Consider the following 16,241-nt stretch of genomic DNA (forward strand, 5'->3'; position numbering starts at 1 on the left):
TATTCATATACATATATCTTGCAAATACACCTGCTCTAGTGTTGGCTCAGTAGCTCAGTCTGTTAACTTCCTAACATGCTGTACATTTTGCCACCCACAGTCATGGGTTCGAATCCAGTGTGTTGCACTTCAATGACATGCTTGTGAATACAACAAATAATGGCGGAGTACTGCAGATTTAAGCAGAACAGGTTGCTGCTACTGCATTCATTGCTACCCATGTTGGCACGTTAAAGGCCTGTAGGTAGGAACACAATGCACAGATATCTATAGGCTTCCTAAATGTTGCCTATCACTCTCTGAATGGCATTATTACATAACAGGTGTACCTTAAGCACATGCCTCACTTGGACTGTTATGGTTACTCTCACCCTGGCTCTGCTGTCATAACAGAGCTGACACTGCTCTCTCACTGACACATACAGCTTGCTGTCCTTCAATGTGTTCACACTCTGCAGTATGACAATGGGCAAAATGCAGGAGCTGCAGCCTGCAACATATGCAAGTATTATGTTCAGCTACCTGCTGCAGACCTACCATACCTCACAACCTCCTAGAACAAGGGATCTATACAACAACTGTACATAAAGGGGTGGGGGTCAAAGGTCAAGTGACAGGGACATGTGCCACAGTATGCCCCTACAAACATACAGAGCTGATAGACCAGCAGCTACTACAGCAGCATGCATATTCTGAAGCATATGAAGTGTAACACTCACATCTGCCTTTCCCCTTACTAACCTCAACCCACATTGTTTAACACTGATCAGCCACATAATCAGAAAGTCATTTCACAATGGCCAAACACAGCATGCAAAACTGTGGACATACCACATAAATCCGAACAGTGGGCAGTATTTTTACCTACCCTCTACAATGCTGTAGTCTCCACACCTCGATAATGTCCATCTCACAGACTAGGAAAGGTGCCAAGGCCTACATGAAGGCCTTAAATATTACAATGTTGTGCAATGCCATTGACTAATGAAAGTGCAATCCAGCTGTTCTAGATGAAATTAGCAAGTCTGAACCATAGATTGGTGCACAGGCAATTACCTGTTAATGAGCATTCCCTACAAAAGGCAATCAACTGCCTATGGTAAACAAGTCCGTGACTTGCTTTACCAAGACTGCAATTTCAGAAGCATTTTTCTTCAGGAGTTCTGCACAAAAAGGAGTACAGCATTCTACCAGGAATGTACTAGAAGTCCCCATTTAATGGGATGCAGATGGGAGGATGCAGTTATGGGGAATAGGGATTACAACAGCAGGTCTGTAGTACATCTCTGGGAGTGACATGCTGGCAATACTCTGCTGTCTAGCACCTACAGGCATACCTTTCAACTCTGCCTGCTGTGACATAGATCACAGCTCTGGGCCTGTCAGTCCCTCCTACAATGGCTGGCTCCTGTACGAATGCTACTGGATTGTCTGTTAGACAATAGTGACAGTAAGTAATGGTGGACACAGCTGGAATATCACATGATGTACTGTCATTCAGCTCTTCTCAGTCTGTGAATGTTGCACAGGAATAGTTCAAACATTGTACAGGTGTCCTTGACTGTCCCTGATGTACTTTGGCTAAGTACTGTTTACTTGACATTTGTATCTCATCACTTGAGAGCTATGGCTAGCATACCTGGCAACCCTCTACAGCAGGACTTCAGGTCATATCCAGTAGTAGTGGGAGGGGCACAGGCCCGACCTCAATGACAGAGTGTACATATTGATCATACAAAGTAAGGGAATGAATACAGTAACAGATATTACTGTAGCATAACTGTTTTCTGAAGGTTCTGGTGTGTGACAGCCAGATTCCTCACGTTCTGAGATCAACCATTAAGTTTTATCCAACCATTTTCCAGACATCCACACGTTTCTGGCAAAGGGTCCACATATATTAGGCACACATACACATTCCACAAACATCCGTGTACTGCAGAAGTTGGACAGCTACAGGGAAGATACTCTATAGCACGCTTGCAGTGCTGTCTGTCATTGCATCACATTGATGTTGCTGGACTGTCCCCATATACTTTTAGTAACACTCACCTATTTGTCAGACAGTGGCTGTATGACTTGATACTGGGATGTTGCCCATAGGGGGGACACCACAGTAGATGGCATTGATGTGAGTGAAGACACACAGCACACTCTGTCACAGCACAGAGGGACACAACAGGTATTGCCACTATGTTGCTGATAGCTACATACATACTATGTTGATAGATGGTGGGGTACAATGTGGGAGTTAGCAGAGGATAGTGCAGGTCAATTTGGAAGTGCAGGGTGTGTACATAGTGGAGAGCAACGTATGTGGTCCTGTGATGTGTTCCCCTCTTTTTATCTTTTAGAAAGGATGTACAGACAGAGGCACCCGCCATTTTCAGCTGCGGAAAATTATGTAATCCTGGATGGCCTCCTGGATGGCTTCAGACTGCATCACAACATACTGCTGTCTAGGAGTCACCAGAATTGTGAGCAACGTGCTGCAATGTGGGCTTACCTTGTCACAGCAGTAAACCAAGTAGGGCTACAGGAAAGAAGCTACTAGCAGGTCTGACACCAGGTGACAAATATGATAAATGCTGCATGGCAAACAGCTGCTGCTGTGACCACGAACTGTGCTGCCAATGGTGGAGGGCCTGCAGCAGAACAACCACTCTTGGCCACAGAGGAGTCCTGGTAAACCTGGGATCAACCACCAGCTCCCAAGCATCCGTCACCCCATATGTCATGAAGGTGGGTGCCACAGCATCCACAGCAGAGGAATGTCCAGGTAAGCCTCCTGTGGCAGCCTCTGCATACCAATACATGGATGTCAGGTCAATCTGCATGGGGGAGATTGTAACGCACACTTGTGCACACATATTTAGAATGTCAGCAATGTAGGCAGTATCATAGTACCTACTGTACATGATATATGCACATACAATCCTGTAATAATGCCACATTTGTTTTTGCTGACACTACCTCTCCCTCACATTTCCATAGGTACATCAGGTGTAGCTGGAGTCCAACGTCCTGTAGCCGGTGAATATGAAACTGCTTTTGTATGGATCATATATACCCTAAGAATGTTAAGGGCTGCCATTTTGCTGTAGACACAACTGATATGCTTAGCCAGAGTACAATACTTGTATGTTTAGTCTTAGAGGGGTTAACTGAAGTGCATTGAATCAGTAAGGAGCTGCAACATATTTGCACTCATTTTTGTGAAGGTCTATGCAGTCTGCTATGCAGGGGACAATATTATGGTCAAGATGAGTTCACTGTGTTTTAGGTGTAGGTTTATCACATACACTGACATATTGCTTATCTCATTGGTGTATAGTAAAGGCAATATTAACCAGACGTAGCTGCAGTGCATGTTATAAAGAGCCTGTCTTGTCTGTGTATGTTGTAGTCTGCTTTGTGTGTTGTGCATGGGATCTGAAATATGATGTGGCATGTGTAATGCAGTTGTGGCACCTCACCTGTATGTGTGTGTGTGTGTGTGTGGAGCACCATACATAATAGTGCAGGTATTAATATACTTATGATGTCTTCCTCCTCACAGGTGGTCATGGAGGTTGGAGTGTGTCCCTCTCAGAACCTGTCAGTGTTTCATCAGACTTTGATGATGATGGTGGCCATAGTGAGGCACAGGTGGGGTTGTTGAGGTCCGAATCTGTCCTATGGCTTGACATCCCACTTCCTCCCTCATTGTCCCTGTACACAGTCAGTATGCCCACACATACTCGGTCACCTGCGGCCTCGGATATTGGACAGTCAGAGTGTGGCATTGTCAAACAGGAGAGTGTGGTAACTATGACATCACTGAGTGTAGACACTAGCCATAGCCAAACAGCTGGTGAGGTCCCACACAGGCAGATTAACAGTGGTGCTTGAAGGAGGACTGCTGCCCATCCACAACCTGTCACAGGTGTCACATCACGAGTGATTCAACCCATGTTTCACTCTGTCATGGAGGCACAGGCATGTTCCGAATGCAACACCAGATGGATTCTCTGGATCATGGATCCATCACTTTCTGACATCCATGACTCCCTCCACCACACTGGTGACATCATGCATCATTTCACTGATGTAGTGGACAGACAGTGGGGTGAGACATTGTCAGTTCTTGACTGCACATTGTGCTAGAACATGGGGTGGGAGTAGGGCATCAGATACGTGGCTGTAGGTCAGCTACAACATCCGCTGAGAGTCCAAATGACCATGTACACTCACGCTCCCATAGTAACAGCACCTCCAGCACTACAGGAGAGAGGGTGTTGTCTACACCATGACATGGCAGGCCATGGGCATGTGGTCCTGGGCGGTCCCGTGAGGGACATGGGCAAAGCAGACATCAGTCACCATCAATGACTAGAACTGCATCTGACCCTGGGCATGGTGGTGTCAGTGCCACTCCTGGGAGAGCCAGTTCCCATGTTCATGGCCATGTACAGTTCACTGCTGTCAAACATACCCATGTGTAGGGCTAGCATGTGGCTTTACTGTGTATGCACACACACTCAAACATCACTCTCACATGCAGGTCATCAACAGACACACACTGTACCTCTTCATGGCCCAGCTGGCCAGCACCCCTTCCTGACACACACACATTATGTCAACTATTTGGCACAACCAAGGCCTCTGTCACCCCCACACCACACCCTGTGCATGTGATGATACCTGTGCTACATCCCTGCCATCCATACCATCAATGCAGTGACATGCAATTATGTGTCTGATGCACAGGGTGACTATAGTACATTACATGACGTTTTGTAGTGCAGTAGTGTTATGCCATGACAGGTGCTGTATGCTAGCATGTGCCATGAGTACACATCAAAGTGTCTGTATGTTTGTTGAATAATGTTATATTGGTGGTAGTGTTGCAGACTGACAGGTGTCTCTCAGACCTTTGTATGTTTCTGTTCAAGGGGTTTGAGTGGCTATGCTATGGGGACTTGTTGGCAATATAGTGGCTGAAGATGGTATGGCAGCAAAGCAGAAATATGACATCAGCAATGAACGGCTGTATATGTGCGTAGTTACTTAGGTGTGTATGTATAGAACAGTCTGTCAAGGACAATGGGGGCAGACAGCATAATCCTGCATGCAAACCCTATGGTAAGGCATGCTACCCTTGATACGTGTCACCTGGGTGTTCTGTACCTGCAAATGTAGATGGTGGATAGCATGTATGCCTATGTACATGTGGGCTATTTAGGGCCAACAGCTAGTCACAGGGCCTTAAAATGTATAGCTATTGCACACAGATAGGCGAGACAGGCACACTACTGCAAGGGGATACATTTGCACACACACACTCACAGAGTCATTCTTTTTTGCGATTAGAATCCCTACCTATTTAGTAGTATAAACTATAGCACTAACTACTTACTGCATGCTTTATGGAGCTTATATGTATTGAGAGTTCCTGCCAATGTTGTTAAGGTGGATGACATCAGTAGGCCTGGTAAAGGAGGCCAATGGAGGGTTGACAGGTAAGCACACGATCTTAAAATGTACAACCATTGCACACAGCTAGGCAAGAGAGGCCACTGCTGCAAGGGGATATATTTACACACACACACACACACACACACACACACACACACACACACACACACACACACACACACACACTCACAGAGTTGCCCTTTCTGAGATTAGAACCCCTACCTATCTAGTAGTATGTACTATACCACTATGCACTTATCGCATGTGCCACAGAGCTCATGTGTTTTGAGAGTGCCTGCCAGTGCTTTTAAGGTGGATGACATCAACAGCTGCTTACAGGAAGGCCACTGTTGTGGAGGAAGTTAGTCACAGGCCAGAAAATGATTGACCATTGCACAAACATAAGCCTGATGGGCATGTCTATAATAGGAAATATCTACATGCACACACACACACACACACACACACACACACACACACACACACACACACACACACACACACACACACAGTAGTTGATGTCAGATTATGTGTGTGTGTATGTAGATATTTCCCATTATAGACATGCCCATCAGGCTTATGATTGGGCAATGGTCAATCATTTTCTGGCCCTGTGACTAGCTTCCCAATCATAGCACTATGACTGCCCTCCTATCCTTCCTTGAAACTGTGAATAAAGCTAGAGATTCTGGCTTCACTGTATCTACCATCCTACATGATCTCTCTAAGGCCTTTGACACTATCTCTCATAACCTACTCCTTACTAAGCTATCTAACCTAAACCTATCACCTTCATCTCTCAATTGGTTCACCAGCTATCTCTCCAACAGACAACAAGCTGTCAAGTGGAAAAAAGCCACCTCCTCCTTCCTCAACACCCCCACAGGTGTCCCACAGGGTTCTATATTGGGCCCCCTCCTCTTCAATATATTCATTAATTATTTTTTTTCCGCTCAATCCCTTATGCTAACATTATTCAATATGCAGATGATTCTACAATCATCTGTGCTGCCTCATCCATCCTGACTCTCTTAAAGCTGACTCAAGATGCCTTCTCTACCACAGAACAGTGGATGAAAGACAACCATCTAGCAGTCAAAGCAGCTAAAACAAAACTTATGATATTTAACTCCTCTAAAACCAATACCTTTGATAGAAAACTATTCTCCATCACCAGCCAAAATAATACACCTCTTGAACTGGTATGTGAAACCAAACTACTAGGAGTCCAAATCGATGACAAGCTTAAATTCGATTCCCATCTCCTACTAAACATAAAAAAAAAAACACCAAAAACTTGGCATGCTCTACCGACACAATCAATACGTCACTTAAGCTACTAAGCTCACTCTCCTTACTACATTTATCTTACCCTCCCTTCTTTATGGTGACCCTCTTTTAACAAACCTACAATCATCTCTTAAAACAAAACTATCCTCTTGTTATAATAAAATAGCCAGATGTGGCACTAGCAAGAAATCATCAACCCATCACTGTGCACCTCTCCACAAACTAAACTGGCTAGAGCTTCCCAACTACCTCTCCTATACTCAGCTCACCTATGCACACAAACTCATTTTCCAGCCATCCCTCTGTCCATCCCTCTCCACTACCTTTAAAATGCACCACATTCAAAGACTTCTCAGATCTACCAATCAAAACCTAATAGAAGTTTACAGACCCCTTCGCCCCCCCCAGGACAAAACCTCCTAGCTTTTTCCCTAGCACGCCTATGGAACTCCCTCCCTCCCTCCCTCCATTTGTACCATCACTAGCCTCCCATCCTTTAAAAAATTGTTCCATTCACATCTAACGTCCATATGGGAATGCTCCTGCTCCCACCCCTCATAACCTATTCCCCACTTCCTACAGTCTTCCATCTCATAATTTCCAGATAGCAAATTCATATTTACATCTAGTAAACAACTTCTTATTTGCATCTAGCAAATTCTAAGTCTACTGCATCTATCTACTTATTTTTAATCCTACTAGAGCAATGTTCTCCTTCAACAAAAAAAAAATGTATTTTTGATTGTAACCTCAGTATTTTTTGTTCTGTCTTATAACCAGAAATTGTAAAAATGTAAATCACTGTAGTCTTTGTGTAATCTGTGTGTGGAGCTTTTCTCACCAGGACTCCATTGAAAACGGGTTATTTTAGCCTAATGGACTATCCTGGTTAACCAACTACAAACAAAAAAAATAAATAAATAAAATACTAGTTGCACATGCCACTAGTTACATTTTGTGCACAAGTGGCTGCAGCACTACATCACTCTACACCTTTATGTGGTTATTTATATATATTTATATATATATATATATATATATATATATATATATATATATATATATGTTACCTCTAAATCTCTCATATATATATCTATGTGTGTGTGTGTGTGCGTGTGTGTGTGTGTGTGTGTTTGTGTGTGTGTGTGTGTGTGTGTGTATGTATCTATAAATATATATATATATATATATATATATATATATATATATATATATATATATATATGTGTGTGTGTGTGTGTGTGTGTGTGTGTGTGTGTGTGTGTGTGTGTGTGTGTGTGTACCTACCTGTGCTCCAGTCTGGGATTTTGTGTGCAACAGTCAATTGGCTGCTGCACCTGATTAAACAGTTCAGCACCTCTCTGATATTATGTCCAAGAGAGTCCTTGGTTGTGAGCTGCACATAATATCCGAGTCATATCTGAGTCATACCTAGGGTGTGTTCAGATTGTACTAGACTGTGCAGGGTTTTGCATCATATGTCTGGTACGTTTTACATAGCATTTTGATTTTCTGGTACATCACTGGCATATCATTATAGATTGATGGGGTCTATATTATAAAGTCGAACAAGTAAAATGTCAACGTACCTTTAATTGACCCATATTTGTCGAAGCTGCAGAATGTTGAACGGCCAAAACACCAATTTCTTTCTAAGGGAAAGAAATTTTTAGCCCAATCACGTACACCACATTAAAACAAATACTATAAAAGTGGGGGCTTCTCCCCCACACCCCCTAAATAAATAATAAATATATTAACTCTGAGATGGCACTACAGTTGGGAAAAGGGCAGATTTAAAAGAACGGCCAACCGATTTCTTTCCCTTAGAAAGAAACCTATGATATGGCCGTTCAATGATGTGCTGCTTCGACAAATACGAGCCGACTAACGGTGAGTCAACATTCTACTTCTTTACGTAAATGATACAGACCCGATTGATGTTAGGAACTGATGAAAGACATTTGAGGCACTGACTCCATACACAGCAGGGAACCCATGCTACTGCACGACCTGTTATCCTTCGCACTTTTTTACATTCATCTAGCTACTAGTTCAACCTTCTGCTTATATGTGGGCCTTTGTCCCACACCTGTTCATGGCTTTGTCCTTATTTCCTGCTGTAAGTAGTTGTAGGTTTGCTGCAACTTGGGTACATGATGTAACACCACACAAGGGTTACAGACTTCACACCTCTGACTGTGCATATTTAGCAGGATGTCCAGCATTCCACCCCATATGTCTGCTCTGCTCCTCAGACAGTTGTGTATTTTTGGCAATATACTACTACATGGTTCCCCCTGACTTGCTGTATGTACTGAAACAGTTATGTGATGGCCTTTACATCCTGGTGTTACTCTGACTTGTTACAACCTGCTGTTATACTAGCCACCATCTAGGTTACTCAGAGCATGTATAATGTCCATGGCTGTGGCCCCTGTTCATCCATTTTCTCTGGCTTTGTCCAGCTTTCTCGCAGTAACAAATAGTGACATATTGACAGTCTGTGGGACTCCTATCATAGGAGTACCTCACATGCAAAATTGTAGGTGCAGCCTGCTTCAAACCATGAACACCATCAACCATGCTAATGTACTTAGCCCACTAAGCCACACCAGCCACCAGAAAGTGAAGTTTAATTCCTGACACTATCAACATCACACAGGCAATACACTTTGACCTCTGAATAGTGAAGAAATAGAACATGTTGGCAGGTTGTTTGGGACAGCCCTGGGATTGTGTGGTCTGCTGCTATAACCTTGCAAACATACTGTTACTGCAGTTGTATGGATACACGGCTGTGCTGGGGGTAGGGGACTCTAGCATTGGCAGTCATGCGTCTGTCCTATGACCCCACTGTTTTGCATTTTCCTCACATACTGCAGTGGGTTTTGCTGCATTGTGGCCTATTGCATATAATGGGTCAGCCAGTATTGGACAGAGAGGTCCTGTTGTGCCACATAGTTGTCAGTTCTCTGCAGGGACCCCAGTAGCCCACTCTATTCCCTTGCATACATGCAGCAGGTCCATACATATGCTACTATAGTCTAATACCCCATACATTTGTTGTGAACAAGAGTGACTTACCTTGTGAATGCAACAGTTGTGTTAACAGTGCTTCAGGGCTGACTCTGTCTGATGCATGCAGTACACAGCCAATGCATGGTAAGGTACAGTTGTGTAGTGTGGCTAGCATCCTTTTTACTATGTATGTGAGTCAGACTGAGGTGTCAGTCCCTAGGACCCTAGGTCATCATTGCATGTGCTATGCATTGCCTCTTTGCCAAAGCCAGGAGATACTGGTTGCGCCTATGTCTGCCTACAGGGACAGGCTCAGGGGATTCCTCCTCTGAGTCTCCCTGTGGGTGTTGCTGTGGTGGTCTTGGCACTGGTGGGGAGCTGTGTGTCCCTTCCCTGTGATGATCTTGCCGCAGCTGTTTCCGCATGATCATATTGTGTAGCATGGTGCATACTGTGAACATCTGTGCACATGTGGCTGGAGAATACTGCAGGGCTCCACCAGATATATTGAGGCAGTGGAACTGTAACTTGAGCAGCCCAAACACACACTCTTTGATGTTCCGAGTTTGTGCATGTGCCTCATTATGACATTCATCGGTAGGTGTGTGTGCATTTCTGATGGGTGTCATCATCCACACCTCCAGTGTGTAGCCAGCATCCCCCAATAAATGGCCGTATGGGATGCCTCCCCTGGAAAAGATCTGGTACAGCTAAGATGCATGCCAGATATGGGAGTCGCTATAACTGCCAGGGCTGCCAGCGCACACACTCATGATAATGTCCTGGGCATTGCACATGACCTGGCAATTGATGGAGTGATACCACATGCGGTTGACGTAGACACTATCCTCCTCACCAGGAGGTGTTTTGATGTGGACATCAGTGCAGTCTATGGCACCCAGTACATCAGGGTAGTGTGCTACATGGTGGAAGATATGCATACTGCTGGTCCTCTCATCAGGGGTGTGGGATAAATAAATGTGCTCACTGGCATGTATTTGCATGGCAGCCAGGAACTGGTGGAGTACCCTGGATGCATCTGCCTGTGAGACCCCCATCATGTCCCCAGTTCGTCTTTGAAAAGTACCTGTAGCTAGTATTCTAAGGGCTACACATACCTTTGCTTCAACTGGGAAGGGTTCCCCTCTGTTGCCTCTGGGTCTGAGTTGAGGCCGGCAGAGCTCAGTGAATTCTTGTAATATGTCCCTGTCCACCCTGTAATGCTCTACAATCTCCAGCTCATGTAGCTCCTGGAAGGTTACCCTGGGCCTGAACACTCTTCTTATCAGTCTAGGCCTATTGTGAGCAGCAGCAGCACTGCTCTCAGCCTCTAGCACCTACAGATGTAGCAGAGCAGCACCACCAGCACTGACCTAAGCCTCTAGCACCTACAGGGTGGGAGGGTAGCCTAATGGTTAAGGTGCTTGCCTTACAAACACAAGGTGCAGGGTTTGAGTCTCACAAGGGATAATTGGCTAGGCTTAAAATGGCTTGCAATGGCAGTTAGCCTAGCACTAATCTATGAACCTATGAACCTATGTAGCACAGCAGCAACAGCACTGGCCTCAGCCTCTAGCAGCTACAGATGTAGCAGAGCAGCAGCACATACCCCAGCCTCTAGCATCTACATATGTAGCACAGCAGCAGCACTGACCTCAGACTATAGCACCTACAGATGTAGCAGAGCAGCAGCAGCACTGACCTCAGCCTCTAGCACCTACAGATGTAGCACAGCATCAGCACTGACCTCAGCCTCTTGCACCTAGAGATGTAGCAGAGCAGCAGCAGCACTGACCTCAGCCTCTAGCACCTGCAGATGTAGCAGAGCAGCAGCCCATTCCCCATCCTCTAGCATCTACAAATGTAGCACAGTAGCAGCAGCACTGACCTCAGACTCTAGCACCTATAGACATAGCAGAGTAGCAGCAGCACTGACCTCAGCCTCTAGCACCTACAGATGTAGCACAGCAGCAGCAGCACTGACGACAGCCTCTAGCACCTACAGCTGTAGCACAGCAGCATCACTGACCTTAGCCTCTAGCACCTACAGATGTAGCAGAGCAGCAGCAGCACTGTCCTAAGCCTCTAGCACCTACAGATGTAGCAGAGCAGCAGCAGCACTGACCTCAGCCTCTAGCACCTACAGATGTAGCAGAGCAGCAGCAGCACTGACCTCAGCCTCTAGCACCTACAGATGTAGCAGAGCAGCAGCAGCACTGACCTCAGCCTCTAGCACCTACAGATGTAGCAGAGCAGCAGCACTGACCTCAGCCTCTAGCACCTACAGATGTAGCAGAGCAGCAGCAGCACTGACCTCAGCCTCTAGCACCTACAGATGTAGCAGAGCAGCAGCACATACCCCAGCCTCTAGCATCTACATATGTAGCACAGCAGCAGCAGCACTGACCTCAGACTCTAGCACCTACAGATGTAGCAGAGTAGCAGCAGCACTGACCTCAGCCTCTAGCACCTACAGATGTAGCAAAGCAGCAGCAGCACTGACCTCAGCCTCTAGCACCTACAGATGTAGCACAGCATCAGCAGCACTGACCTCAGCCTCTAGCAGCTACAGATGTAGCACAGCATCAACAGCACTGACCTCAGCCTCTAGCACCTACAGATGCAGCAGAGCAGCAGCAGCACTGACCTCAGCCTCTAGCACCTACAGATGCAGCACAGCAGCAGCACTGACCTCAGCCTCTAGTACCTACAGATGTAGCACAGCATCAACAGCACTGACCTCAGCCTCTAGCACCTACAGATTTAGCAGAACAGCAGCAGTTCTGACCTCGGCCTCTAGCACCTACAGATGTAGCAGAGCATCAGCAGCACTGACATCAGCCTCTAGCACCTACAGATGTAGCAGAGCAGCAGCAGCACTGACCTCAGCCTCTAGCACCTACAGACGTAGCAGAGCAGCAGCAGCACTGATCTCAGCCTCTAGCACCTACAGATGTAGCAGAGCAGCAGCATCCCCTAGCATTCTGTCAGTAAAAATGCCCAGGTCTGTACTTCAATGTTGCAGAGTATGGGGGAATAAATCACATTGTAGGGTGTATGCATACTTTATAGTGGTGTGCTGCAGATGCAGCTTGTGTGATTGGCTAACTATGATGCATTCCATCTGTCAGGTATATCATTGAATGGTTTGAATGGCCCAGTATCAATGGAACAGGGCTTATCAGTAATTTATATATGATTGGCTTTCCCATGCTTTTTTTTTTTTGCTTTCCCTGATAAATACTGCAGCTCGATGCACAAATCCGCAGCACTGGTGTAAACAGTGATCAGCAGTCTGGACACAGCCCCATGCACAGGCATGCTCAGCATAGCTTAAATCAGCTAAAACATGCACCCCGCAGCTAAACAAAGCTTAGCAGCACTTGACACCCCCCACCTGCTCAGCTGAGCTGAGTGGTGCGCATATGGGTGCCACTGAGCTCCAATCCACTTAAACTTATGACACACCCTCTTTTTATGTCAGCTATCTGTTCTACTGACACCAACATGGTTCTGGGGCTACACTGGTTTTATCTGTGGACAGAGTAGCCCATTGTTGTTATTCAGTACCCCAACTCATTTGCAGACAGATCCTTGCACATAACTTAGATACTTCACTATTCCAGGGGCTGCCTCCTTAGCAGCCCCTGAAATCTACCATTGTACATACTGCATGCAGAGCCCTATAATGCATTATTCTCACAGATGTCTTATGTTTCATTTTTAAACATTTAAATTTTTTTTTTGCATAACGGCATGTTTGCTCATTGCTGCATACTGCACAAACGTAATAAGGGTATTAAAATAAAATATTATTTTATATTATTTTGCATTAGTTTTTGGACTCACGGGGCATAGATTTGCACATATCTGTGCCTACTATGACAATTCTGACCTTTTAATTGTGCTTTTACAGCCCTTGTTCAACTTTTACATTTCTGTACACGAATATTTACGTGTACACTTCTAACACCAACATGGGTTCTGCACGGATACCTGTCTGCTTCCTGGATCACAAAACACACTCATTTGCATGTATTTCACCTGCTCATGAAGTGATTTGCATGCCATGAACACTTCCATGTCCACACACTCGTCCACGCCCCTCTGCTCTGTTTCCTGGATCACACAGCTGCTGGATTCCCTGTTACACCGTGCCACTCTGCCCACATGGAAAATCACTCCGGGTAGGCTTTTTTGAATTCCCCCCATTATCTTTCAGTTTCAGTGCAGTAACATACACAATGTCTAGAACTAGAGGTTCTCTGCATTGTCTTGCAAGTGTTTTATTGTTTTATGACTTCCAGAAAGTACCTAGATCTGAGTAAAAACCCTTGTGTATGTATTTTCACAGGTAAATGCTACCAGCTGCATCAATGGTTCTTTTTTTCACCTGGGACAGAGTCATATGACAAGAAGTGATGTCATTCTGCAAGCTATCCCAGCCGTAATATTTAGGATATTAATTTAAGAACTGTCTGAGAGAGACTGAGTATTCTGTATTTGTCTTTGACCTGACAAGATCCATTCACCACACAGCTGCCTTGCTAACAGTAAGTACGTCTAGGGATGAGTATAATTCTCTTAGATTCAGTCAAGAATATAGTGAAACATAGTTTAGATGTTTTTCTTTATTTATTTGAGCCTGTTCTGCAATGTTGTTTTAAATATTTGCTATGGCCTTGGACTCTGTTGTTACTATATATATACATTTAGTATTGTCTTGCTCTTTTATTATTTATTATTAAATATATTTAAATCTCTCATTGTGGCTGGTCTGTCCAGACATATTTAAGCTCTGAGAGTACTTGCATATTTATTTGTGGGCCACTCCTTAGCCTTGCTCTTGGTCAAACTACCATTTATATTGATAGTAACATTACACATTAAGACTGAACATCCTTTGTTAAGGGCCTTAAAGTAGCTGATAAGGACGTGGCTCATGGTAGTAATAACTACCTTATAGTCTGGGCAGAAGGGGGAATAGCTAGTAAACCTGTGCCAGCCTTTCCCAGGTGTGTATGTGTGTGTGTGTGTGTGTGTGTGTGTGTGTGTGTGTGTGTGTGTGTGTGTGTGTGAGTGTGTGTGTGTGTGTGTGTGTGTGTGTGTGTGTGTGTGTGTGTGTGTATAAATCAAATCTCCAAGAGTGCATGTGTGTCAGCTACCTGGGCAGGGACATCAAGCAGTGGCTGGACAGACAGACTGTTGGAGGTGTTGACTTGGCCACTTAGCTGAGATCTCACCCCTATAGCTGTGACAGTGGGGAGTCTTATTGGGCATCAGGAGAAAGAGGGAGAAACCAGCCCTGGACTGGCTGTGGTCTATGTGTATTCTTAAGGGAAACTGCACTTGATGCAGAGGGCTGCATCTGGAAATACTGTATGTGTACCTGTTATCTTCCCAATGTACATCCCCACTTGTGCTAGTGGTGAGGACTGAGGCTTATTAATTACTGTTGCCAGTGGTGGGGCATCAGAACAAAGTAATTTGATCCGAGTTAGTTATGGCAGTGCACATTTAAATATGTCTGTGGCATACCTCTCAACCCACAGATGTTAATAATAGGATCAAAGGCCCTTGAAAAGTAGAAGCATCTAGCTTAAAATCTGGACATCTAAGTAACAAAAAGTCTGAATACCGAATAGCACATAAGTCTTCCCACTTCCAGTAGGAATGTGAGATACCACTCAGAAGTACATGTTTAAAAAAAGAGTGACTAAAATGGAAAAATGTAAGGACATTATCAAAGAGACAGTGTAAAATCTGTAGACTTTAACTACACAAGGTAATTTAATTTTCCTGTGAAAAAAGGGAGATATAAGATGTGTCCTCATTAAATTATTGTTGCCACTAGTATTTTGGTCACATAATGTTATGTTTAGCGTACTAAATAGCTTCAAAAATCACATGTGATGAGGGGGATTCAGAAAATCATGAGAAGGAGGCAAATCAAGCCTGAAAACAGGGAGATACCTTCAAAGTAGGGACATGTTGTGCAGGGGTAAATCAGGTCTGAAAATCGAACTTTCTCCAAAAAAACGACAGTTGAGAGACCTGTTGTGAGTATATAAATGAGCTTCAGCTGCTGGCAGTCATGTTTAATTGTGGTGCATTACACACTGTTTGAAAACTTCCTGAGGATACCGGCTTGTAAAACAAGTTTATAATATGTATTTTTGCCTCTGGCATTTGATAAATGTTTTACTGAGTGTTGGCGTGTTGCTTTGTTTCGGTTATAAGAAATAGATGGGGAGCAATCGGTGGTGAAAATGACTGCTGGGAAATTGCAGTGTAACCTTAATCATATCACTACCCTGCAGTTGGCAGTCCTGAGCCCAGGATGCATGGAATTAGAGATTTAGGAAGAAGAAATGATTTTCTATAGGTCAAGGACGAGGAACCCATGCTAAATTTCAACACAAATTTGCATTTATTTATTATTAGTATATTTGTTAATGGGTGGCTGGGCTGAT

This window comes from Protopterus annectens, chromosome 16.part0 (genome assembly GCF_019279795.1).
Source record: "Protopterus annectens isolate FY-2018-M chromosome 16.part0, PAN1.0, whole genome shotgun sequence".
In the NCBI taxonomy this organism is placed as follows: domain Eukaryota; kingdom Metazoa; phylum Chordata; order Ceratodontiformes; family Protopteridae; genus Protopterus; species Protopterus annectens.